This window comes from Macrobrachium rosenbergii, chromosome 11, assembly GCF_040412425.1.
Source record: "Macrobrachium rosenbergii isolate ZJJX-2024 chromosome 11, ASM4041242v1, whole genome shotgun sequence".
Classification (NCBI taxonomy): Eukaryota; Metazoa; Arthropoda; class Malacostraca; order Decapoda; family Palaemonidae; genus Macrobrachium; species Macrobrachium rosenbergii.
The window spans coordinates 19,767,135-19,794,634 of NC_089751.1; the positions used below are offsets into that span (position 1 = coordinate 19,767,135).

The window sequence follows — 27,500 nt, forward strand, 5'->3', positions numbered from 1 at the left end:
AGCAGTAGCTTGGCTAAGGAGTCTCTTCCACCCTAACTCTTGCAGACAGGGACGTCACGCCCTGAAGTGAATGTTGCTAAAAAAAGCCACATTAACTCACTATATATATATATATATATATATATATATATATATATATATATATATATATATATATATATATATATATATATATACACACACACACACACACACACACACACACATATATATATATATATATATATATATATATATATATATATATATATATATATATATATATATATATATATATATATATATATATATATATATATTTATATATATATATTATATATATATATTTGATACGTGCGTATGCATTATGGTAAATGCAAAGCAAAGACTTTTTCATGACAGTTCCATTAAAGAATTATAGACAAGGTGATTAAAGAGAAAGAGACGGACAGACAGAGACAGAGGGACAATAAAAAAGAAGAATTTATCAATGATGTGTAACGAAAATTTACTAATTATTGAAAAATTACAACTGTAGGTACGCGTGACAGCTGAGAAATGTCAAATAAAACTAATCACGAGATTTATTGTTAATTCCTGGGTCCGAAAAGTTTAATATAATTTTACTTGTAAAACAATTATGTGAAGTTAAGAACCATATTTAGATTTGGTAATTTTCTATTACAGTAAAAGCATAATATTGTTTCTACTTGACTGTCGGGAAAAATCAGCAAGAGTATAATCCTCAGATTAATCATCAAACTGAAGGGTCCGAGAGATTATGAGAATGTAAATTTCAGCATAAAACATTTTCGGATTGAAAAAATTTACAGACTGTCATGAAAAGTGAATTAATAATTTCTGTCCAGGGCTCAAAGAGAAATGAATATATACATTCAATGCATGCCTATAAAGATAAATAATTTATCTGATGGCTAAATCAAAAAAGAAACACAAGTGAGAAATTTCATCACTTTTCTATTCTCTTACACTAAAATTCACAACCAAGTAAACTTTGAATTTGTTTGTAAAGCCTCTTACCAAATATATCTTTTGTTGAAGAGAGCTTGGAGATTTGACCAGCATGCAAGTCGCCTAAAATATAGACCTCGTTACAACAATACACACTCATATTTTACGTCAGTGCCGTCTGGTCTTTAACTGATTTCATGAAAAGATGTTATGATTAACTATATAGTACATTATCATTATATAGTTAATCACGACAACGAGAAAACAGATGCATTTCGAGGGTATTCATTGGAAGAATTGCCATTTCAAATATCACTCTAACTTCTTTATGGAAATACTACTCAAACGGTCCTTGCTTCTCCTCAAGTGATATTCTCTCGACTTCCCCCAGTTCTCTATTCGTTGCAACACTTCTTATAAGTTCCACATTTTCGAATATCTAGGCTTCGGGAATCACCTTCTCTTTTTGATCCCTAACTTCTTCATAGCCTCCCATTTTCAGTATTTGCACTCTGCCCTTTTCCTCCATCTTTGCTACACCCACCATGTCTCCTTTTCTTTCTCTGATTGTTTTTTTTTTTATATACTGTTCTCTTCTCTGCAATCTCTACTTATTCGCTAATAGCATGTTGTTGACTCTGATATAACCACTCATTTTTTTTCTGTTACTTTCCTGATCCTAGCGTTTCCCACAATCCTTCACGCATTTCGCTTGCTAACTCTTCTTTCCAATCCTACCGTAGACCGTTCACATCGTCCCATCTTCTTCCAACCTTTATTCTCATACTTTCTCCTTTCAGTATCCAGTCCCAATTTCTTAAGCAGCCGAATTCCCCTATTCTCACTTTCTTTTTAACCGCCCCCCCCCCACCCCCTCTCCCACCTACCTCTCTCGTTTTTTTCCACTTTTCCTAACTTTTCATGTCTACATCTTTCTCCAGTACCCTCCTTTCCATGCTAAAAGGTTCGCTCATTCTTCCATCTACTCTTCCCCCCCAACCCTGTTTCCACCTTTTTCATACCCTTTCCATTTGCAGTCCTCATAATTTTTTTTTCCTAATCTGCAATCTTTTCTAACCCCTTTTCGTATCTTGGCAAAAACTCATCCTCTTTTGAATCCCCAGCTCTTCTCCAATCACCAAACACATCTTCACTACTTTCTTCTTCAGTCCCACTCTCTCTCTCTCTTATCCCCTCCCCTTCTCCCATGCTCTTCCCGATCACTAATATTTCTTCCTCTATAATTCCAGGAACCTTCGAGTAATTGCATTCTCTTCAATGAAAGAGTTCCAAAAGGATCGAACAAAAGACCTCAATCGAGCGTAAACAATCTGCTTAAATTGAAGGCCATCGTTCTCCCGGCCTTTTCACAGAATTACGCGATACATTTTTATTGACCGAGGTTATAGTAATGAATAAAAAAAATAAAAAATTCTTCGTTAGTTTACATTCATCGTCATTAAGGCCTCCGGCTGGTCTGTAAAGAACAGAGCATTAGAGCCCACGAACCGCTGGCTTTCAGCAAAGTGCCCAATACCATTCAAAGATCGGCATAATAACTCTGTTTATTAGGCAGCGTGGAAGGTCAGTGGAAACATATCTTGCAATAAAACCGGCAGCTTTTTCTTGTTAGCCAATTTCACTCAGTCTCGCTAAGTGCTTGCAATGGAAAATATACTTACCAAGCTCAAATGCTTTTCACTAATCGCAGTCACTCGAGGGCATAACCTCTTTAAATTAGGCAGCATTTGTTTTTCTGACAAATCCTAGTCAGATTTTCATGGATTTGTTATTCTTTAATGTATTTTCAGTTTAATTAGTTAAGGATGCTATTAGTTACTTAGAGACTATACATAACTGTTATGAAGGCTATTCATTTGAATGTCGTAACAATGGTATTTATTTTCCTCAAACAGAATCATCTAATGTGTGGAGTACTCTTCATCATTTTCTTTTGTAACCGTTGTCTCTACATGTGATGAATACTTTGTAAAATAATGTTTAATTAAATATGGATTATTACTTCTGGTTCGTTACAAGAATATCTATTTTTGGATGGCAAGTAATCTGGCTCCTGACTGAATTTGACCGCATTTCCAACACCTATGATTATTTCCCTCCCACTCCCTCATATGTTTGTGTGCTTGTATATGTTCACATGTCAAAATAGCCGACTTATAACTACTGATTATTACCGCGATCGGCATATGCAGTCCAAACGGAATATTTTTCCCTCAAAGAATTGCCATTTGTTTTTTATATTATTGCTCCATAGCATATATTTTAGAAGAGCAGTGTTTATTGAAGGGTTGTCAGTTTCTTGCTTGTAGCGTTGGACCACAAAATGATGGAAGAACCTCTTATTTTAAAGTCAACATCAGTCTTATTTCTAATTCTTGTAGATTCCAGAAAATATAAAAAGAGAAATCTTGACTCTTTTTTTGCACAAATTCAAGCAGGAATTGAAATGTTAGCTTTTGGCATTCTGTATGCAGGTTGTGTTATATAGGAGAAATATATGGTAGTTGAATTGTTTAAAAAAAAAAAGTTTGGATTTCTGGAGAGGGTGGGGCAGTTGTACTTGAAGATGTAAAGAGATAGAAGACAAGAGGAAGGGTAGTAATTCTTGTACCAGAAGACTCCCGAACATACATAAGATGACACTGTGTAGATGAAACTGACTGGAAGTGACAAAATATGAACATGAATATGTTGTGCAGGAATGGAAAGGAAGGAGACCAAAGAGATTTTCTGGACAAATCATTTGTGTGTCTGGTTGTTTAGTACAGAGGAAAAGTTTGGCTGAACCTGGCGTTTGAAATACAAAAAGTTGTTTCGAGGGATATATATGGTTCGGTATGAAGAAAGTATGGTGAAGAATGGAGAGAGTTCTATGATATATTTTCCGAAGTTGGCTTGATGGTTGTAAAGGCAATCTCCAAACAAAAATGACAACCAGTATGAGAAAAGGAATAAATAGAGAGAAGAGTTTGCTTTTGGATGGACCATAGCATCGGAGCATGAGCGAATGGAGGAAGAAAGAAAGGTAGAAACTTGAGTGAATAAGGAAAGAAAGAAATGTGTATTTTTAACAGTGTGAGGCTTGTACTTCATACTCGTATCTGACTACATTGCCATATCCAAAGAAAACTGCTGCACCTGGCAACAGTACTTCCAGTGTTACGCAATTTGACCCCTCACGTGAATATTGGCAAGATTATTGTGCTAGGCTGAACTCGCCTGCAGAAGCCAACTTCACTATAGAAGAGGCGGTTACAAAGTATTCTATAATAATCATCCGAAATAATGGAACTATTCCATTCAAGACGCTTTATAACTCTGGTCGAAGATGACTCGTAACGACACAGCTGACAAAGCAAATTAATCGCAACTGGTTATTTTCAACTCTATCCGAGATCCTCAGGACATTGTCTTATACACACGCTTCCTTCACTGGTTAAGCGTTGAAGTAGTGCTGTACACTGCGTTCGAAGATCCTGACAGATCAAGTTCCAGCCTTGTCTTCTTGACAAGAGAAACTTAGGCTACAACGTCAAAGTATGTAAGACCTCAGTTAGATACTCTGAAGGAGCCCCTGCTTTCCCCTCCCCCGAACACATTGTAAAAAACTTGTGCCATTTAACCTCATATGCGAAAAAGCGAAACCTATTGTTATCGGAATATTTAGTTCACCTTAGTTGAACCTATGAAAAGTTTTATGAAACTGCAAATTGACCTATTTGAAAGACAGTATCATAGATTAAATAAAAGATGTATGATAATGGCACTAATTAACAAAATTTTGTCTAAATATTTATGGGTTACATTATTTAAGATAAGGATGAACAGAAAGATGAAAGCCGTTCTCAGTTAAAATAATTTTTTTACGTGCGTAATGCACATTTTAACGTTAAACGTATGCATATGAGAGCACCAGAATTTTCGTACATGTTAGGTAAAACATTCATGCAATTAAGTAGACATGAGCAAACAAAAAGAAGATTGTTTATATAGGAAAGTTTTTGTGAGAGTGTGAATATTAATCAAGGCAGGTATAAACGTGATCCATCAATGAAATTTGTAAAACTTAAGGTTTATAAAGATGGTAGCTGGCAAGGCCGGGCAGAAAAGGTGGAAGGCCACTCACATAAATGTACATATTTATAAATAGGGTACTTGACCGACCTCAAACGCCAAAGAGCGTAAAGTTGTACTCTCTTCCCAACTCATGTAGGAATATTTGTTTTACCAAGTGCAAATTCTAATACAATAACAATCTCGTGCACATAATTATGTTCATAAAGAATGTCTTCCAGCGAGCCATCGCGCGCTGCAATAAATAAGTTTATTTTCCGTAACGCTCTGCAGAAATAAACTTTATGTATGCAATCTTCTTTCATGTTACTCCACGGACCTCGATATCAGGCCTCGCTGTCTGCATCTTATATGATATTAGAAAGCGAAGGCAACTTTGACTTATCTGCGGTCTCCCATCGATCATGCGATTTTTTTTTTTTTTTTTTTTTTTTTTACCGTGTTATGCATTGTCCCGAGGCTTCATTTTTCAGAAAGTGTTCTGATGAGTTTTCTTACTTATGGAGCCGGCAGAAAATGTAGGAATTATAACAAACCGAAAAATGTTGGTTCTTGCTGTTTCAAATTTGGATTCCTTATTTCAACTGATTGTTCGAAAATCCTCGGTTTGATAAACTGAAAAATTTCTTTGGGTTTTGACACGTTTTAAAAATCATGAAGACAGTATTCACCTATTTTCTTGATAATACTATAATGAAGTGGTTTCTTCATTCAACACATTTAACACATCCGCACACTGATTAATCTGTATTCGCAAAGAACAAACTACTTGGAATTCCTCATTCTATTACACCAAACGAATGAAGTTGACGAATTGACGCAATAAACCCTACACTCATTATTGAACTGAATAAATGCTGATTGTTTTTCTAATGATTATATGTGTATGTGTATGTATATATATATATATATATATATATATATATATATATATATATATATATATATATATATATATATATATATATATATATATATATATATATATATATATATATAGGTGAAATGCCCCTTCAAGGTAGCAACAAGCATTACATACATGTTATTAAGTCTTTTTTAAATATCATGAAAAAAATATGCATAACTAACATAGAAGAGAGGTAGAGAATTACTTGTTGACAGTTTTACAATCAGAGTCTGACCAGAAAAATGCTTCTAGACAGAAAACTTCTAGTGACTCGAACTGTCACCTCTTTTTTCTGAAGTTGACCCCCAAGTTTCAACCCGTTAAATTATTCAATCGTAGAATTGTCAATAAAAAGTCGCCCATAAACCTACTCCACCGAATACTTGCTACCCTGTTGAGTTGTTATACTGTTGATTTGCTTCTTAGGGACGGTCCCTCCCTTTAGAGTCGTTACTAAGAAAAGTACAGTAAAAAAATTACCTGAAAGATTTCTAAATATCAAAGGATACGTTTCTTTGTCGTTTTATTGTAAGAATATTTTAATCAGAATCATTGATCACCTTCGAGGAACATGTTTTACTTGCTTAACATGAGTATTACTAAAGAGTTGAAAATCGTAAATTATTTTTCTGCAGTTTATAGATGTTGATCCTTTTTTTTTGTACAAGTAGTAAGTAATTAATAGTTCACCTTTCTGAATCATGAGTCTATAATTACACAAATATAATTAAATGGAGCGTTTGATTATTTTAGCCTCAAACAGAGTGAATTGTATATAAACCCTCTTGATTAATAAGATTGAATATAACTAATCTTATTAATCAAGAGGGTTCTTATATAACTGATTCTGTGTGCAGTTAAAATATTCAGATGCTCCATTTATTTATATTCTCATTTTCATATCAATAAAATTTTTCATTATTTCGTTTATTAATCTTACACTATTGTTATCAAGACTGATAATGACTGAAGTGACATAGAACAATTGATAATGAAGCACTTCTCTAAAGACTTTATTTCAGAGACTGAACATCCCTGAAACATTTGTCTATTTAGAAAACATACTTAACCCTTGAAATTTTAAATTAAATCACCATTTGTCTTCTGTAAAAAAAGGAAGAATTACTATAGGAGTAATAGTATGGTGTTAGACAAAGGTGTGGATAATGTTTTTCTTATGTAAGAATTATATGAGAAGTTTACAAGTTGAGGAGAAAAACTGCCTTCAGCATGATGGAAAGTTAATGGGGAGGTATTGAGGACACATGGTACAGGTGCTGAGTGCGATTAAAAATTTTTGCGATAGTAGCGTAGATTGTGCAAAAATATGTAAATAGGACATTCCCTAGTTTGTTGTCAGTCGCGGAATGGAGTGAGAAGTATGAGAAAGGACAGTTGATAAAATTCCCTAATTCTGGGAAAAATGGATCGTTAACAAAATGAAGAGTTGTTGATGCTTGCAGGTGATACGGACTGATTATGGATAGTAAAGAAAACCTGCAGACAATATTTAGTTTATAAGTTGCAAGGGAAAAATAAATGCTAACAATGATGAAACCTACTGAGGGTAAATGGGATCCCCCAAAAAATCATAACTATTCTTCTTAGATCTTGATTCTCAAATCGACAAAATATTTTAGATGTAGTCTCATTGACATACAATGATTTAGGTATGGAGTACCTATGGGTAACAAAGTGGGAATGTGTGAAGGTATTATTAAGCCAACTTTGCTTTATAGAAATGAACAGTGGATAATGAATGAAAATGGTATAAACTATTTGGTAATGCGTAAATATGTAGCAGTAAAAAAATGTTAGTGTAGGTAAAAGTACGTATCTGAAAGGTTGGAAATGGTTTAAAAAGCAGAAAAAGGTACACTGGCACGTTCCGGGAAAAGATCCTGTAAATCTGAAATGGTACGAAGGAGAGTGAGAGTTGTAAAGGGTTGGATAGATGTTTACCAGAGTAACCAAAAAGGAATGCCGCTATCACTCAGGAAGCGTGGGTACATGAAAAATAAAAGGAAACGGCTTAGCGTGTGCAAGTTTCGACTAGCTTCTGATGGTACATCTGTTGCAGTTGGCTGATGTCACAGAAGTATTTTGTAGGGCAATTTGGGTGCAGGTTACTACACTTGATTCAGCAACTGAAAACGAATTTTTAGGTGGCCGTTATATCGTTTATTCTCCAGAACTAATCCCTTATAGAAGAAATGGCCTAATGGTATATATATATATATATATATATATATATATATATATATATATATATATATATATATATATATATATATATACACACACACACTAGGTTTTGCTATGTTATACCAAAGAATGACTAACCACGCAATAGAAGTAATTTAGACTCTTCTCATGTGCTTAATTTCCGTTTAGGTATCGTGTCTGGAACCCAATTTCTTTTTATTTTATTGTAGGCAACGGATATTACTATTTGAGAAATAAGGCGAGCATTAGTACAGATATTACTTTCTCTCAATTTGCACTATAGAGTCACTAACTTGAGAGAGATAATAAGAAAAACATTCTGATAAATAGCCCTCATTGTATATTGTGTCTTGAGTATGTGCTAAGTTTCCTCCATATTTTTCAAGATATGTAGTTGTAATTGCGTGAGTTTCCTAATATATTAGGCCATTAAGAAAAGTGGTATCTCGCGCAATGTCCGTAGCTGGCGTATCTGGCCCTATTGTAGGCCTAATGGTAAGTAATATCTCTCAACTTAGCAAAAAGGAAAAAGGTAGCTATTTTGTTCTTTCTTTTAGATACAGATGCAATTTCCACCAGTAACTAGAATGGGCTTCATGGTAAATGTTAACAGCAGTCATTAACTGTCCCAGTTTTTCCCAGTGACAGTTGTTTTAATAACATTAAAATAGACTGGATTTTGGTATGGAATTTTAATGGACAAGGTTGTTGGACCATAAAGCAATGTTTATTGTATCCTAACCTTATTTTTCTCATTCATTCAAAAAAAGAGTATCATTGGTCAGTCAAACAGACAGCCATGTATAATTAATGTTTTATATAATATACTATGATTTTATATTGCACTTACGACGAACTTTTTATATCATTGGCAGTTGATGCCTACCTAACTGTCGCATCTAACTGGGCGAAGGAAGAATTCTGCTGGTTTTGTGGTGTGTCTAGATTCAAATGCAGCCATGAATATGGGCTAAATTATTTTTATTATTGTTGAAAGATATGGAATATACTAATGGAAAATCATTGGGATAATAGACAGATCAGCATATTACATAACCTATTTGCAACGTAACATTGTAATTTTCGATCATTTTGGCGAAACCAGTCATGTACTAAAAAAGTTTGTTTATTCTATAAAATAAATGTATTGAATTATAAAGGAATCCAGCGTTGTAAGATATATATGTATATGTACATACATATATATATATATATATATATATATATATATATATATATATATATATATATATATATATATACACACATACATATATTACAGCATAATTTAGGATTAATAATATCTTTCTTGATAGTAGCGTAGTAGCGGGAGAGAGAAATTCGAGTCTTAGACCAGATATGCCATCTGTCACCAGTTGAGATAAAGCGCTGACAGGTCGGGAATAACAACTGCTGATACATTCTGGAAAATAACTCAGGTTTTTCGTTTGTTTTTAAAACATGCCAGTCATAATTAGCCAGTTGCTGTCTGTTTGATCATGTTAAGATTTCTGTAAAAGCTTTGTCCCGTACGAGAAGAAGACGAATGATTTTGCAATGTTACGTGTTCCATACGATTTTATTGTAAAAACGTGTACCTTTTGATAATTATGAGCGAGTGTTGCACCGAAGCTCGTGGCAATTACGTCATGTTTAAGGTTACAAGACTGCATTGCTCTGGTCATCTGTTGTCCTGATTGCGTTCAAAACGTTTTGCTTCCTTCTTCTAGAACCTTCTCTTGTATCTCGTTCCCAAAATGCCTTAATGACGTTGGCTCTCTCTCTCTCTCTCTCTCTCTCTCTCTCTCTCTCTCTCTCTCTCTCTCTCTCTCTCTCTCAAGTAATTGTAAATTTTTCAGATTATGAATTCTAATTATAAATTTTGAATTAAAAATAAATTTTTATATTTAATATGTTTAAAAACAGTTTTTCATTTGTTGACCACCAGTGAATAAGATTAATTTTGTGCATAAGGCAAAGTGATGAACATGTTTTGTTCCTTTAGTTTTGCTGAAGTGAATTAAGGCCAGGGAAACAGTTAAAGTTGTTTGATGGAGTGATGCCCTTTTACCTCACACTTATTTTGATAAACTTAGTTTGATTTTTCAAGTGATTAATTAGCTTTTTTAAGGGATCACTGTTACCTTTAGAGTACTCGGTCGTAATTTTTCTTGTTATGAAAGTTCAGGTATCTGGGTGAAGTGAGAGAAATTTTTGAATTCTCTGATTAGTTGTATAATAACCAGGCACTTGGAACGCATCGCGACAATATACATATATAAAAAAATAAATTACATAAATTATATATATATATATATATATATATATATATATATATATATATATATATATATATATATATATATATATATATATGTATGTATGTATATATTATGTATATATTATATATATATATATATATATATATATATATATATATATATATATATATATATATATATATATATATATATATATATATATATATATATATATATATATACTGTATAAATAATATATATATATATATATATATATATATATATATATATATATATATATATATATATATATATATATATGTGGGTGTGTGTATAATTCTTCTTTCCCCAAATACGACCTCTCTTAACCATAATTATAAACCCATCCCTTCTTTTGCAGATATCCTGTTGACGAAAATGGGGGTACAGAAGTAAACAACCAAATGCGACAAAAGAATTCATATATGTCTTCGAACTACAGTAAAGGTGATGATGGAAATCGATCCTCTTTTGCTGTGCAACGGTTAATTAAAGACGAAGATATGAAATTCACTAACTGAGATCATTCACTTTGATGTGGTAATATAAAAAGTACATTTCCATAACCAACTTTTCATAACATTTAGGTAAAATTTCTTCCTTGGATAAAGTAATGAATGAATATGCTTTGCCAAAGTGTATTCATTGAAAAGTATAATAATCTTCGTAGAAATGCACGTTAACTCACTTTATATATACATATATATATATATATATATTATATATATATATATATATATATATATATATATATATATATACACATATATACAGTATATATATGTGTGTGTGTCTGTTAATTACTTTTTACCATATACGTATGTAATTGTAATAGTCACAATACCCTCCTAACTTCTCGAATTCTTCGCGCTTTTGGATACGCTTGTCGCTACAAAGCCTTTGGATCCAAGTGCAAGAAGTATGAAGTAATTATGATGTCCAGCTGTAATAAATATATCTGAATTCTATAGGTATATGCATGACTTTTTATCCATCTCGCAGTCAGGTTGACAATATGACCTCGTGATTATGGGACGCGGGTTCGTTTCCCGCTTCCGGACATCATAATTGCTTCATATTTCATGCACTAGGATCCAAAGGCTTTGTAGTGACAAGCGGATCCAAAAGTGTGAAGAATTCGAGAAATTCAGAGGGCATTACGGCTATTACAATTACACACACACACACACACACACACACACACACACATATATATTTCTTATTTACGTTTGAAGCCCAACGAACCCGCAGCACAACAATGAATCAACAACAAAACAACAATCGACATGTACTAGGATGTTTATCCCTTGAGCAGAGGAAGCCTAACTTACGTCCGAAAACCGGACGGGGTAATTAGGAAGCATGAGAAATGGGAGTCGTAAACGGTGCATTATATGGGATACAAAATGCTTCCCTGTTGTGGAAGAGCGGAGGGGGAGCAAGAGAGGGAGTAAAACCATATAACGCAAATGACCTCATCACTGATGATTCAAAAGTATCAGTTCGTAGGAGGTTCTTTATTCTACGTGAAACTGTGGTCATTTTTCCACTATTTAAGACCAGTGAATATATCCAATAAGGGATGTGTATTTTAGTTTTTTTTTTTTATTCCGTAGAATTATGAAGTTCATCATCATAAAATCTTCTCAGTTTAAGCCCTAGTTGGAGATGCTGTTTTTAATGAAGCTCCACCAGCTGTCAAACAGCTGTTTTAAGTATGTATGCAGTTCGTGACTCTAAAACTCCCTGTTTCTCTGGGCTTAAGACCGTCACTGAGTTTGGCTGGCTTGCATCTACTCAGCTTTGTGTTTTGCCGTGCAATTACATTTATTTTAGATTCTCATTTCAACATCTACCATGCACTTCTAAGATAGTTTAATTATGAACCTAAACATGTGGTATGTGAGTAGAACTAATACATAATTGTACTCATAGTTTACGATCATTAACACTTGCCCATCTATCCTCTTCCATTTCGTCAACTTCTGATTTCCGCAGGAACTCCTGGTCTTAATTAGATTTATAGCCTCACAGCGAGATCTTTTCTCCAGCCTAAATTTTATAAAGTAATCAATCAACTTTTACCATACACACACACACACACACACACACACACACATTAATATATTATATATATTATATATATATATATATATATATATATATATATATATATATATATATATATATATATATATATATATATATATATATATATACTTTTCCTCTTCAAAAATGAGGTTCACTAATAGCTATTTACTGTCCTCTTTTCTCGAAACTGCATAATGACTGTAAAACGTATCTCTCCTCATTTAAAAATTATAAAATCAGCTTTTGCTAAGCGTTTTATTAATGGCCTCGTAATATTGTTAGTTGGAAATATCCTTAATGAGATAAAATTTCTCTGTAAGAACGCGTTCGTACCGGTAGTCTTAATGATGTTGGAAACAACTTTTCATCTCTCATTACTCTGTGGAAGTTGTTTGAGGGTATCAGAACCACTAAAATGTAACAACAATATCTAAAATCCTTGCCTATGGGATGTAATTTGCCATTTTAATAGTTTAATGGGCTGTATCGAAGCGAAACTAAGTGAATGACACATCTGTTATGAGGTTCTTATATAAGTGCTTATCTATAGATTCCCGTGAAGATTGATAAAATGCACCATTTTCGGTACCTGGCATATCCATTTTATAGTTTTACTATTTTGTCAGTTTATTTTACTTATCATTTTTTATGGCGAAAACTTTGCAAAGATTCCAAAAGGCTCCACTACAAATCCATTTTGAGGGGCTCTGCTGGCGTGCTTCAGCCCTGTAAGGAAAAGTTCCTGAAACAACTCAGTTTATAGCGTGGAAAGTCAAGGCGAGGACGGATTTCCTCTTCTTTTGTTAATGGCAAGTGAACAGAATTATTTACCTCAAGTGTTGGGTGCTTGCTTTAGCTCCTTAGGCCCATCTTCTTTTAATCTACGCAGGATTATTGTTCCATAAATATTTCAATGACTTCTGGAGCATCAGAATCAGAACCACTATACGTGATACTTAAGTAATACGTACCGCAGGGAATATGTAATTTTTCAGAGCAAACGATCGCATTAGTTTCCTTAGATAATGAAGGATCCTTTGCGTAAGCATTTACTTATTTGCAAATTCTTTATGGTAACGTTGGCTTGAATTAAGCTAGAAGTACGGACAGTAAAGAGCCCCGAGTCTACATACATTACCAACAATAGAAAATAAAGCTTCAGAAAAAATATTTCCCCAAGAACATGAGGTCTATATTACCACATAACTTCCTCGACAAGCAATGAATACTTGTCTGATGGTTACCTGCCTGAATAGTCATGAATCTTACATGGTAAGAGTAGCCGTTACTTCCAGTCAGATATGTTTTGCTTGAATATGTATTCAGTTTGGTTGCCAAGGTCTAGGATAAAGGTGCAGAGAGCTTCAGTTTCTTAGAGCCAGGAAAACTCAAAGCAGGGCAAAACAATCCACCGCCTGAAAAAGATGAATTAGGTCAAACGATACGTTTCTATCCTGTCCAAAACCGAATCACTTCCTGCCAGTCACGTGATCCATGGCCATTGTATAATCCTCCTTACAAAAGGCAAACAAACAAGAAAATAAAAAAGTAAGCCGTCAGACAAACAAATAAGAGAACCAAGCGAAAAACATAACCTCCTTGGCGGAGGTAAATACAGAAGCATAACTTTCCACAGCGGACAGAGTTGTATGACAGGTGGGCTCCAACTCTTTGGTAGGAAATAAACTTCTTCGCCCAGTATGTATTTGCCCTTCTTCTCTCTCTCTCTCTCTCTCTCTCTCTCTCTCTCTCTCTCTCTCTCTCTCTCTCCGTAGAGAGTGTTTGTTTTAATGTTGAATGTATTAGTTTTTATAATGGTAGTATGCACTTAGGATATCGCGTCAGAGCCAACAGATAAATATGAAAACCGTGTTCGTTATATATATATATATATATATATATATATATATATATATATATATATATATATATATATATATATATATATATATATATATATATATATATATATATATATATATATATAAAAAATCAACAATTACGACGTGATAATATGAAAAAAATAAAGTTCTTGGTAAAGTCCAATACTATTATGATATCATGAAGAATTTGAGAGAACTTGGACAAGCTCCTTTCTGACTGTGCTCTTTATACATACTACGAGCGTGAGACATTAAAGCGATGCATAACATGTTTTCATCATGCAATTATTGACATTATACTCTCTGATACTTGTGCTTATCTGATATCACAAAAAGTGTGAAAAAGGGTTGAATTGTTTCTATCCATCATAACACAATATTCCTGTTGACTGCAATTTCTGCAGGGAACTTTTTCTGTCCCCAGTATTTATTATCATCATTAGGAGTTTCTTACACTATAAAGCAGTCATATATCATATACAACAAAAGAACATAATAATTTTGACAATAAACCTTAATCGCACTTTGAGTTTGACATTACTGAATTACAGATATTGATATGCACTTAATGTTTCCTCATGTTTATTACCTCGTATTCATATACATAAATATTTCAATAGAAAATACCGAAAGAGAGCAAAGTGAATGATTCTTTAGTTTTGAATACACGTGTATTTGGTGCAGATAAAAAAAATGCATGTTAGAAAAGTATGCTTAAGAAGGAAAAGCTGGATACTCGAAGGTGCAAGGGCCGTGTAAGCAGGAATAGGAAGAACAAAAGGAGATTTTGTTTTTGATAGAAGTAAGGAAAATGTAGCATTCACAATATCAGGAAGGCACTGGGAACGTAATGAATGGGTACAAAATGCTTTTGGAGAGCTGAGTTTAAAGACATGAAAGGTTGGTTGTGCTAGTTGATATAACGGCAAAGAAAGTAAGTGAGAAAGAGTTGGCATTCTCAGTGAGATTTTTGAGTGCCTGGAATAACTGGGAATGAAGATTCTCCAGGAGAGTGTATGGAAAATGGTTTCATTGTTAGTAATATGTGGCTTAGAAAAACAGTTACAAGTAAACTTGAGAAAGAAAAATAGGCGAGTAAAAGTTGTTAGTCAAAGAACGAAAATTGAATTTCTTTAGCTTTCGAAGGGACCATCTCCCTTCCCCCCCTCAGAATAAAGTTGTATTCTGAGGAGGAAGGGAGACGGTCTCTTCGAAAGCTCAGTGAGTTTTGATCAACCTTGTGTATAACGACAGATGTTTTATTTTTAAGCAATCGTAGTTTATGTACTATATATAGAGAGAGGGAAAGGGTTAGCCGAGCAGAGCTTACAGATGTGAGTTTAATCCTGAAACTTGCCAGGATCTCGGTTCATTAACCTTCTACTGCGAACTTGTTAGAATGGTCAGTATCCACAACACCCAAGATTCGGAATGTCACGGTATTTGAAGTGAGTCGCAAAGTTTGTTATCATTTTTCTGTTTTGGCGTCTTTAAATATCCCAGAGAGTTGTCACATTTCTTCGTAGCTATTGGTCTTAGGATTAAAGTAGTTTCCCCGTTAAGGAAGGGAACGTTTGCAATAAGTTAACATGATACTGTATCGTTGGTTTTCTAAATTGACAACTCATGAGCAGAAAAGAAACGGTATTTTATACCGTATCGGTATAATGCTTAACTGTGTGATAGGTGCTTAGAGTAATATAAAATAGATATCCTAGCGGCGAAGCTTAGCCTTCATTTTAAACCCCCCAAAAAGTTAAATTTGTCTGTTATATCAGTTTCCCTCTCGGGCAACTTTGGTTAGTTTGAAATGAACTTTCCCCCTACAAAAAAAAAATATATATATCACTACTAATATGCCATGCATTAGTTTAGTCTAATTACCTAGACGACATTTAACTTTCATTTGCTCAAATGACCATTAAATACTTCAAACTATATAAAAAAAATCGGAAATTTGATTGGGTATAGTTTACTGAAAGAGTTGAACTGTTTTTGCCCTTTACATTACTTACGATAAAATGCGATTTTAATGATCAGTTCAAATTCTTAAGAGAAAAACCATGTTTAAAAAAAATAGCATAGGTGATTCTAGCGACAGTAGATTTTTATAATTAAACATACTAGAAAAACGGAGCTATTGACAAAAAACAAATGGAATATTTTAATTAAAATAATAAACCAGAAATGAAAATAACATTCTGAATGTAAAAATTAAGAAGCATGTTACTGTCTATAGAATCTGAACATTACTACGTCCCAGGCATTTGTTGCTGCCCAGTAAATTTTCTTTACATCTTCTTCATGCTGTTCATGATCCTCATACTGTATGTTGTTGACATTACCGCAGTGATTCATAGCATTGAGCATAATCCGCATAATTCCAATATGCTCCTCCCAATATGCTACATTTACATTCTGCATAACCATGATGTGCTTCAGACTTCTAGTTTCGTAACCGATGAATTAATTGTTCTATTGTAGATTCTTAGTTAGTATTTCCATAGTTTTTACGTTTAGTACATCTGGTGTTTTGTACATATATTTTTCCTGTCCTTAAGCATGGGTCAGTGTTTCCATCTTTATTTTTGTATACGTGTGTTCTCATGTCGTGGTTTGCCTCAGTTTATTTAAAATTTTACACACACACAAGCACATACATACTGTATATATATATATATATATATATATATATATATATATATATATATATATATATATATATATATATATATATATATATTTGTGTGTGTGTGTTTGTGTGTGTGTGTGTATGTGTGTGTATAAAACTTTAAATAAACTAAGGCAAACTGTGAAATGAGAACACGGTTTGCTTAACAATGTGTTGATGAAGGGACTGTAGCATCTGTAGAATAATCCTTTGAAATATACTCTCACACACACATATATGTGGTAATGAGCACATAAGTATATGTTTCACAAAAATATATATTTGAATCACATCGGGACCGAACCGCGATCTTTAAGTGAGAGTGTAGAGGAATTGCTAACGGCCTGGACTCTCACTTGAAAAACCGGGGTTCGGACCCGATGTGAGTCAGAAACATATATATATATATATATATATATATATATATATATATATATATATATATATATATATATATATATGTGTGTGTGTGTGTGTGTGTGTGTGTGTGTGTGTGTGTGTGTGTGTGTGTGTGTGTATATATATATATATATATATATATATATATATATATATATATATATATATATATATATATATATATATATATATATATATTTATATGTATATATATATATATATATATATATATATATATATATATATATATATATATATATTTCAATTAAGATTCTCTGAATGGTTTCTGATGAAACTCCACGTCAGCGGCCCGAAACGTGAATGTATAATTTGTCAGATTATTATAAACTTGTATAAATATGATGTCTCATATTAAAAGCAGATGATATAAAGTCCCGAAAAAATATATTTATATCAAATTTCTGCACAAATTATTAAAGCCGTCGTGCCTCGCGAAGTCTATTTCCAGTGCTGCAGCAGCTACAGAGATGTAAAATCATGGAATAGGCAATTAAATTCCTAATTCCTTTTACGACGCGCCGGATTCAAACGATTGCCACTCTATGCTAATGCCATGGCTTGCTGGTTTAATGACCCAAAAAGAGACATTGAGAGAGGAGTGGGAGAGACGCGGAAACAGACAGACAAACAGACAGGCAGAGAGGAAGCACAGTCATGATGTCAGATATGACGACGGTAGTCCTTGATGCGCAGATATTTAAACAGCACGTGAAGCCACGATAGTAGAGAATTTGATTGCCCCCAAACTCACATAGACACTACACACACGCGCACACACCCACACACACACACACACACACACACACACACACACACACACATATATATATATATATATATATATATACTTGTATGGAATGGTTCATTTAGAAACAATATAGCGTTCATTACCGTATTGTTCAGTAAAGGGAGAATTCCATTTTATAATGCTATTCCTTTAACGATACTCCACCCTATCTTATTAATAATAATTTCCACATCCTGCCGGTTAATCCTTGGCGTTAAAACACCTCTTCCAAAGCTTTGCGACTCTTCTTCCGCACACCCCAAAGGCTTCCTAGACTTACCCTGTTTTACCGATATAAATCTTTCACCCTTTTTAATCCACAGATACCATGAAAACCATTCATGCCAAAGGCTTGTACCTTTTTCCAATTGTTCGCAGTATACATCACGCAACGAGTCTCTAAAGAAGAGTTTGTCCAACAGGTTAGCAAACATTCCAACCTTTGCGTCCGTAGACTCCGCTTTTCCCTTCCAAACCTTTTCCAAGCTTTCTGGTTCCTTCCTTGCTGAACCTATTCTAACACTCACCAATTTTCCCCTCCTGCTACCATTTGTTATAATCACCTACATTTAGTTTTACGAGGCAATACTTCTCTTTTACCTCTGCCCATGTTAAAGTATATTGCTCACTCTTCCCAACTTTCATTTCCCTACATAACCTTATTATTGTTGTTATTTACTTTCACCATTTCGTCTAACAAAATACTGAAACATTTACCAGAGCGAGTCTATGTGTGCTGGAAAGCTCGTAAAAAAATGTCTGTAATTCCAAAAATGCAGATTTGAATTTTAAACCCTCTTCCTAATATATACACGTTTGTTAAAAAGTTTGCTGTCTCACACTGTGAGATTTGAAATGCATGACTTACTTTGATGGATATGTGTTTCTTGCTTCGAAATACAGACAAAAATAGCATACATATGATATTCACCTTCACACTAAATTGTGTATGATATTTTTGTCTGTATTTCGAAGCAAGAAACACATGTCCATCAAAGTAAGTCATGCCAACTTGCTGCCCTCCAGCCTAAGTAGTTATTAAGATCTGAGGGAGGACAATAAGCGCGGACGGACAGACAAAGCTGGCACAAAATCATATTTCTTTTCACGCTGCGCTTACACATTTTATGTAAGAATACATATGAATGAATAAATGAATTTACGAAAGTTAGGCTCTTAATTTAAGCAGTCGGCCATTTTCGGACATTCAGCGCTTACGACAGTGAAAAGAGATAACTGGGACGGACAAAACGATAAAGAGATCGATAAAATAAAGACGATGAAGTTATAAGGATTTAAAGGTGGAACTTAGGAAACACTCTGCACTTGGCCTGTGAATTAATAGTTAGAGAAGGTGTATTAGCTTTGAACCATATTATAACAATAACACGATATTTTTTTTTTTTTTTTTGGGGGGACGCTTTCTTGTACTCCTCGGTACCTGCAAACCTTGAAACTAGCTGTTGTTAATGAAGAGAAAGAAAAGTCCTAATAACGCTTCGCGTCAAATAATTTCGGGATATCCACTTTGCGTCAAGGAGACACAGCAGAACCATTAGCATGTCCTTCCTTTGCTCTGCAGAAAGACCGAAAACTCTCTAATCTGATTATTAAAGGTCAGTGCATGAAGATAGTTCTTCGTTGGACGAGTCGGTAGAGTTCTCGGCTAGCACTCTGGTAGTCCCGGGTTCGAGTCTCCGGCCGGCCAATGAAGAATTAGAGGAAATTATTTCTGGTGATAGAAATTCATTTCTCAACATAATGTGGTTCGGATTCCACAATAACCTGTAGGTCTCGTTGCTAGGTAACCAGTTGGTTCTTAGCCACGTAAAATTAAGTCTAATCCTTCGGGCCAGCCCTAGGAGAGCTGTTAATCAGCTCAGTGGTCTGGTTAAACTAAGGTATACATAACATATAGTGGATGAAGATAATGTTGACAAACTTGGTACAGTGTTCCTACGCATGAATATTGTATTAAACACATATCAAAGCAGCACCATCACTTGTACATATATTATTGTCAAGAGTTGCAGAATTCAACTGTGAGTTATATGTATATTGCTTGAACAAAAGATGTGCACGAAGCAGCAGTATTTCAAACTGATGGACATCTAAAACAATGTGTTACCTTTGGTACAACATGCTTTCTACACAACTTAAACTTATTGCACAGACACCACAAACAGGTTGAACAGAAGTTGATGACTTATTGGTAGCTCTAACCAGTGCTTTATAAGATTATTCGCGTGTTTATGACGCGCTTGTCATAAACAATGCTTTACTGTAGTGTGTACGCACCTTTAGTTGACGTGGTACCAATTACATGGTAGCTTCTGAACTTATGCATTATGCTAGGTGCTTAGTTGGAAGAATAGCTCAAGCTGTCAAATTAAAAGAACATGAGCTTGGGAAACATTTATCAGGAGTTGTTTTAGCTGATTTTATTTATGGAAGGGTCGAGCCACTATGAAAACACAGTGCCAGCATATAATGTCTCATTCGGAAGGGAATGTAAAGTCTGTGAGCAAGTTTGTTATACATCAGTGTGAGAGAGATTTCTACGTAGTTACTAGTTGTACATGCACACAGTTAATGAGGATATAAACTATAAACTACTAACATTTAAGGATGATACTGATAGTGCTTTTCAAAGAACTTGCAATCTTGAATGACTGTGATGCATTTATTCATAAATGTCAGTGCCTTTAATGGATTCCATAAAAAATATAAGCAAAATTACTGTTGGCTGAACTTGATAAAGGGAGCACAAGAGGATGCAAACAATTTATCGGTGTATGACAGCAAAAAACTCCAGTTATGCAGTGAAATGTTTTAGACTGGTATGTTCTGTACTTGGCTTCAAACCTTTTTCTTGAAAATTCGTTATAACCAAAGGCAAGGTAAAAGAATGTTCAGGCCTGCTGTGTCTTGGGCGATCACTTGAAGGAAATGACTGATGAGTAAGCCATTTTTGGCAAATCATTATTCCAAATTTTAACATTTTACCCCATGTGCGTGCGAAAAACTGATAGTCTCCTCTAGTTGTATGCATTCCATGTAGCTCAAAGGGCTCACAATACCAAACCATACCTACGAGACTGTGCTGCCACTTTGTACACAGATGCTGACAAGGATTCTGTCTCCTTGTAGCTGAACAAAACAATGCAACTAATTACATCTAGCAGATCCCAAGTGGACTTTACAAAAAATAATCTATTTCCTAGTGGCCCTCTTCCCAAACACTTGGAATAAATTTGTTAAATTTCTTATTACCTGCAGGTATAACAAAACATAATACCAAATAGCAATATCTTGCTCAACTTTTCGAATGCGATATCTCTAATGACTTATAAAATTCGTTATTATTCGTCCTGATAAAATATATATATATATATATATATATAATATATATATATATATATATATATATATATATATATATATATATATATATATATATATATATATATAAAAAAACCAGAGAGAGAGCTTCCTCGAAAGGTGAAATCATTGAGGACTGTGTGGCACGAAATTACCAGAGGAAAGTAAAATTGAGTCAAATGCCCTGCAAAGGGTTAACGAAGCACAGAATTGTCAATTGAAAACCTGCAGCGTCCTATTTGATTCGCATTCGCGAAAGATGCCAGGATATTTTTCATTCTCGAGAAATAGAAATCAGCTCTTGCGAATTGTTACGGCCATTTGATAAAGAAGAAACTTGAAAATGATAGCAAGGTGAATAGTTTCATACTTTTATATATCAGTCCCGTTAGAAACGTAATGTTGATATGTGTATATATATATATATATATATATATATATATATATATATATATATATATATATATATATATATATATATATATATATATATATATATATGCATACATACATATATGTATATACACACGTATATATATATACATATGTACAGTATACTGTACATAAGGTAATTATTACGCTCGGCATAATTTATTGAAATAATCTATTAAATTGAGTTTAAGTGCGATTACATAAAAAAGGGAGGTCACCACGGTTCTTATTGCAAATCGTTCCCTTAAAATCTTACTTTCCAAAGCTGTGCTTTTACAGTTCCCTCAGTCTTTGTGCGTTGAATATTCAAATGTAATTTTCTTCCTAAATATCACAATTCTTTTTTCCTTGGATCACAGTCTGCATACAGACGTTGTTCCTTTATTCTTTTATGCAAAGGTGTAATGAAAATAGTAAAAATTACTTTTGTTACTGGGTTCAGGGTATTAACAAGGTAAAACCTCATTATTAAAAGGAAGTTCTGCAAGGCTTTGACAAGCAGTTTATATTATTTTATTCGTTCGAGTGCGTGATGCCTTAGTAAAAAAGCTTTGACTAACACCATATTTTTAAAAAATGACATACTGATATGAATATTTTCTCGAATGAAGAAAGAAAAGGCCAGAACTGGGCGTATTTTGTTAGAAATACTGCCTTGAAAAAGCACATAAAACTTTGGCTTTGAGGTGTTTTAACGCAGCATCTTAATAAGAGTTTGTGTGAATATCTGATTCTAAGTACTTTCACTATACAAGTCTAAAATCTGAGCAATAATATTGATTAGGAATGGCTCTTATCTGTAAACTCTTCCTTGAGGATTCAGAGATTAAATAAACAAGATTGAAAGGAATTTGTAACTGACTGGAATAAAAGAATATATATAGTTTTTACTAGCGTTTTTAAAAAGTAATATATGAAATAAAAGAAAATCATACGTTCTTTATCGTTTGTTTAATGATTAGGCATTAAAATTCATAATTTCATGAAATGTTCTTAACAGTATGTCGCAGATATTGCCAGCCAAATTAATGCAGTGCTTTTTCTTGGGTTATCAATTTTAACTTTTCTAGTTGTGAGGGTCACTTCTGCGTGGGAATCAACCAAATATAAAAAAATACAGTGTGCTGAGTACAAATTCAGAACCTCTAGTTTTCGGTAATATTTACTGCCCATCTTTGGCCAGCAGCCATGATTCTCAATTTCTTGATGACACACACAAGAAATCATCAAACACTACACTTGTAACCTATTTGTATGCTAATCGTGGCTACTTTGCGAATCATTCAGAATGTTAAATTGCCCAAGACCGATTTGTGGGTGGAAGATATTGTTGTGAATAAAATATATAGTTTTTTTAATGCTCACCTGAAGCGCTAGATTAGAGCTCCAGTGGCTTAAAACCACTTCCACATGTTTAAAAAATAACTCATTTTTATTTTTATAACTCTTTGAAAGATGCCAGTTTCTTCTGAGAGACCAGTTACATATTTTATACATCGTAATAAAGCAAACAATTTTTAGTACCGTTGACTATTTAGTCATGGAACGTATGACGTACTTAACGTAGAAATACTTAATGTTCTTTCTTTGACATTGGCCAAGCACAGGTTGCGACTGCTAAGTTTGTTAAACTCCGTTGTGACGTATATGACTTTCTTATACACACAAATATCTAAGCCACAAATAGCACTTAATAAAAAATTCATTATACCTTGAAAATAACTTGCACCCTGGCGGAGTTGTCATTGATGAATTCTTCTACCTCTGGCTGGACTCAAACCAGAACTGAGAGATCAAGTGATTTCGGTCCTTTTCTGAATATATCGGTTGTGCCCGTTAACCTAAGCAGTACCCATGCACAGGAGGATCATCCTCGATTTAGTAGTTAAAGTTGGAATGTAGCCGCGATTGATTTTTTGTCCAGAGGTCACTTCGTTACGGAGGGACTCCTTCACCAAAGGTCTGATCGTAATTATTGTGAAAAGAATGAACTATTTCACATTACACGGATCTGCAAGGATAGAATTAAAACGAATATCTGTAATTCATGGTTTTAAAAAAATAATACTGGACATCACATATAGTAGTAGTTTCTCGTACTGGAAATAGTTGTCATCTATATTTTTGCAGGTATCAGGACTAGGAATCTCAAATGACCTATTACAAGGGAAACCAGTTTAATAACACTGACATCCAAAAGATAAGCAGAACATGGTAAATTTGTTTGGTAAGGATTAATAAAATTAACTGATCTCCGTAGATATTTCATAATCAATGAAGCAAAACTTAGTATTTGTGAAAAGGTCCTTGCAGACCTTACAGACCTTACAGTTCGTTCGGGTTGCCCCAGGTCCCTCAGTGTGAGGCACCTTTGATGTCTACCAGAGAATTGCTAATGCATCTTCCGGTATATTTTGCATCTTCCAATGTTGGATGGTCTGGGATGCTGCTTAGATTAAATTTGTCGAGCTTATTCTTAAACACATCTACGCTCACTCCTGATATGTTCCTCAGATGAGCTGGTAACGCATTGAATAGACGCTGCATTATCGATGCTGGTGCGTAGTGGATTAATGTCCTGTGTGCTTTCCTTAGTTTTCCTGGTATAGTTTTGGGCACTATTAATCTACCTCTGCTTGGTGAGGTAGACGAGCTGACGAGAGAAATGTTTCTCTGTATAGAAAACATAATGCACTATGCGCAGAAAGGGGAGAAATTTAGAGATAATAGAAATATATGTGAAAAAAAAACAAGTCTTTCCTTCCAAATCTGCTGTTTATCTTCACCTTTTAATTTATATTTAAACCCTTGCCCATAACCTCTGAACATATTCACCAGAATGCGTTGTTTCCTTTGAATAACAAAGGAAATACAATTTCATTCAATGGGGTTCTGCTGTGTTAATCAAATTCCTATCCAGTGCTCGAATGAAATTCCAAATTCCTAGACAGAAAGCCTTTGGCTGTTTACAGCAAAATCTATTCACATATATATGTTGACCTCTTTCCTTTCTTTTAATATACTATCGGTCGAAAAACAGTTACGAAGTCAAACTAATTTAGGTAAAGTATTTCAGTATCTCAGTGAATGAAAAGAATTTTGATATTTCTCGAAGTTCACTAATGTTTGCGTGGAAAGTTGATATTTACACTCCTCTTGAATGTTTCTCGTCACTTCTCAGAGGGGCAGCGTGTGCAGAAACTGGGTCCAGGTTGGGTACAAAAACTTTGAACCAGCTTAACTTGTCTCTCTATCTCAGAAGTTCGCCTTAGCGACACAGTAAAGTCAAAGGTCTCTGTATAAGAGGTAAGGCCTCACTGGCATTTCGTGGGAAAAGATTTTATAAGTAAATTTAACTAGTTCACTTTGACGTATTCAATCAACTGCTTTTATACATTCACGCATATATATATATATATATATATATATATATATATATATATATATATATATATATATATATATATATATATATATATATATATATATATATATATATATATATATATATATATATAGTATATATAATTATATATATACATATAAATATATATATACTGTATATATATAATACTTGCAATAGGATAACGACACCGACACAAGAAAATGCTTCATAAGAGAAGAAATATGGCTGTTCGTCATATTTTTACCAAAGTGGTTGGCTATCTTTTATCTCCAATTTACCCTTAACACTGATGATTAGTGCTTGCTGTTTTTAATGAAAAGTTACACACAATTACCAGCCCGTTTGCCCATCTCAGTTTGCTGGGCAATTTGAAGTTTTACCTTCATCGCTTCTGGTGGCGAGAATTATCCGACTCGCTTTTATTTTGTGACCGTTTCCTCACTATCCCCCTTGCCTCTTCAGAGTACATAGCTACTCCTTCCACTCCTCCCAAGCCCACCAGGGGCAACCCCCCCCCCCACCACTCCCACAAACCTTTATCCACCAATCCGGGGCCATTCCCATTTCCCACTCCCTGTTCCAGTCTAACCACAATATTGGAGGGAATGACTCCCGTGTCCCATCTCACTTTACGACACCGTCACCGGCACTGTTCTTGCTGTTTCTACTGGAGGAGAAAATCACGAAGAAGAAAAAGGAAAAAATAAGATGACATCTCAGCAATTCTGCTCAACTTTACTTATTTGATACTTCTTCTTTACTTTGTTTTTTCTTCGAATGGGAAATTCAATGCAGATTTCCTTTCTCCTTTTGCTATTCGTCGGTGTCTCCTACATATTGTTACTTTCACTGATTCCTCAGATCATTCAACACTTTCTCTCATGTTTCCCTTACTTCCGTTGATAATCATTTAAATGAATTCATTTAGTGTATTTGGGGTTTTAATTTAACAATCGTCTCAAATACACATGATGACATTTTCGTTGCTCCATCACTTTATGAATTAGGGGGACCTGGCCTAATACGGAGTCTTTAAATCCGATGGTTTAAATTTGCAAGAGGATTTCCTGGATCATTTCTCTCACAGAGCGAAAATTTTTAAATATGATTATCATTGCTTGTGAAGTTTGTGGTTTTTTCTAGGGCTCAGTCATTTCATATAACCAAATCAACTACGAAGATAAAAGAAAAGTAAATGAGCTGTTCACATTTTATCGACCTGTATGTTACTTAGACTCTTGGTAAATTAATGAAAGTAGTTATAGTTGATATTTTCTTATAGTTGATATTTTCGCAAGTATGCGGAAAATAGTATCAGATGTTACCAGGACTTTTGACATCATTTAGAAATGATTTAGCAGAACTTCTCCAAAGATGTATATCATCTAAACTGTATTAAAGACCCAAAGTCTTTAATGCCCAAGGAATAAATGACATAATCAATTTCTAAAAGACAGAAATTCATGTCGATTCCGCGCAAAGTTATCACATGACTGCGCGTCACATTTCGCATCTACGCCTAGCCTACATTTCCTTGCCTCATTCCCCCAATCAGCGTTGTTTCTCGAAGTAATATGTCCCTGTCCGCCATGTTGCAGCGCAATATCTCATAGCAAATTGGCCCTTTGTCTGATGCTTCTCTCGCGAAATGGAACCGAGTATGTCTTGCGTATCACCGGGATTATTGACGCTCATTATTGCTGTTTAGAAATATCGACGAAAGAAAACAGGAAGGTAGTAGGAGGGAATGAAAGAAGTTTTAAATACTCTTATAATTAATTGGAAGATAGGTACAAAAGGCAGTCCCACTTTGTATTGTTAATTTGTAACTATTGAACAGTGGAAGCCATGCTTATAGTTGATGAATGATTTCGGACCACCACTAAAATGCAATGTGCACATAATCATTTTCAGATCTGAATCTCCTAATAGCCTCATGCCAAGGAGTGA

At 34.1% G+C, this 27,500-nt stretch overlaps 1 long non-coding RNA gene across 3 annotated transcripts in view; it reads left to right on the plus strand.

Annotated features, from left to right (window-relative positions):
• Window positions 1–27,500, plus strand: part of LOC136843218 (uncharacterized) — a 674,464-nt gene that overhangs the window by 158,667 nt on the left and 488,297 nt on the right. For all 3 annotated transcript variants that reach the window (XR_010854485.1, XR_010854486.1, XR_010854487.1), the window contains exon 5: window positions 10,841–10,926. This is a non-coding gene — a long non-coding RNA (uncharacterized lncRNA). The remainder of the gene's footprint in view (window positions 1–10,840; window positions 10,927–27,500) is intronic.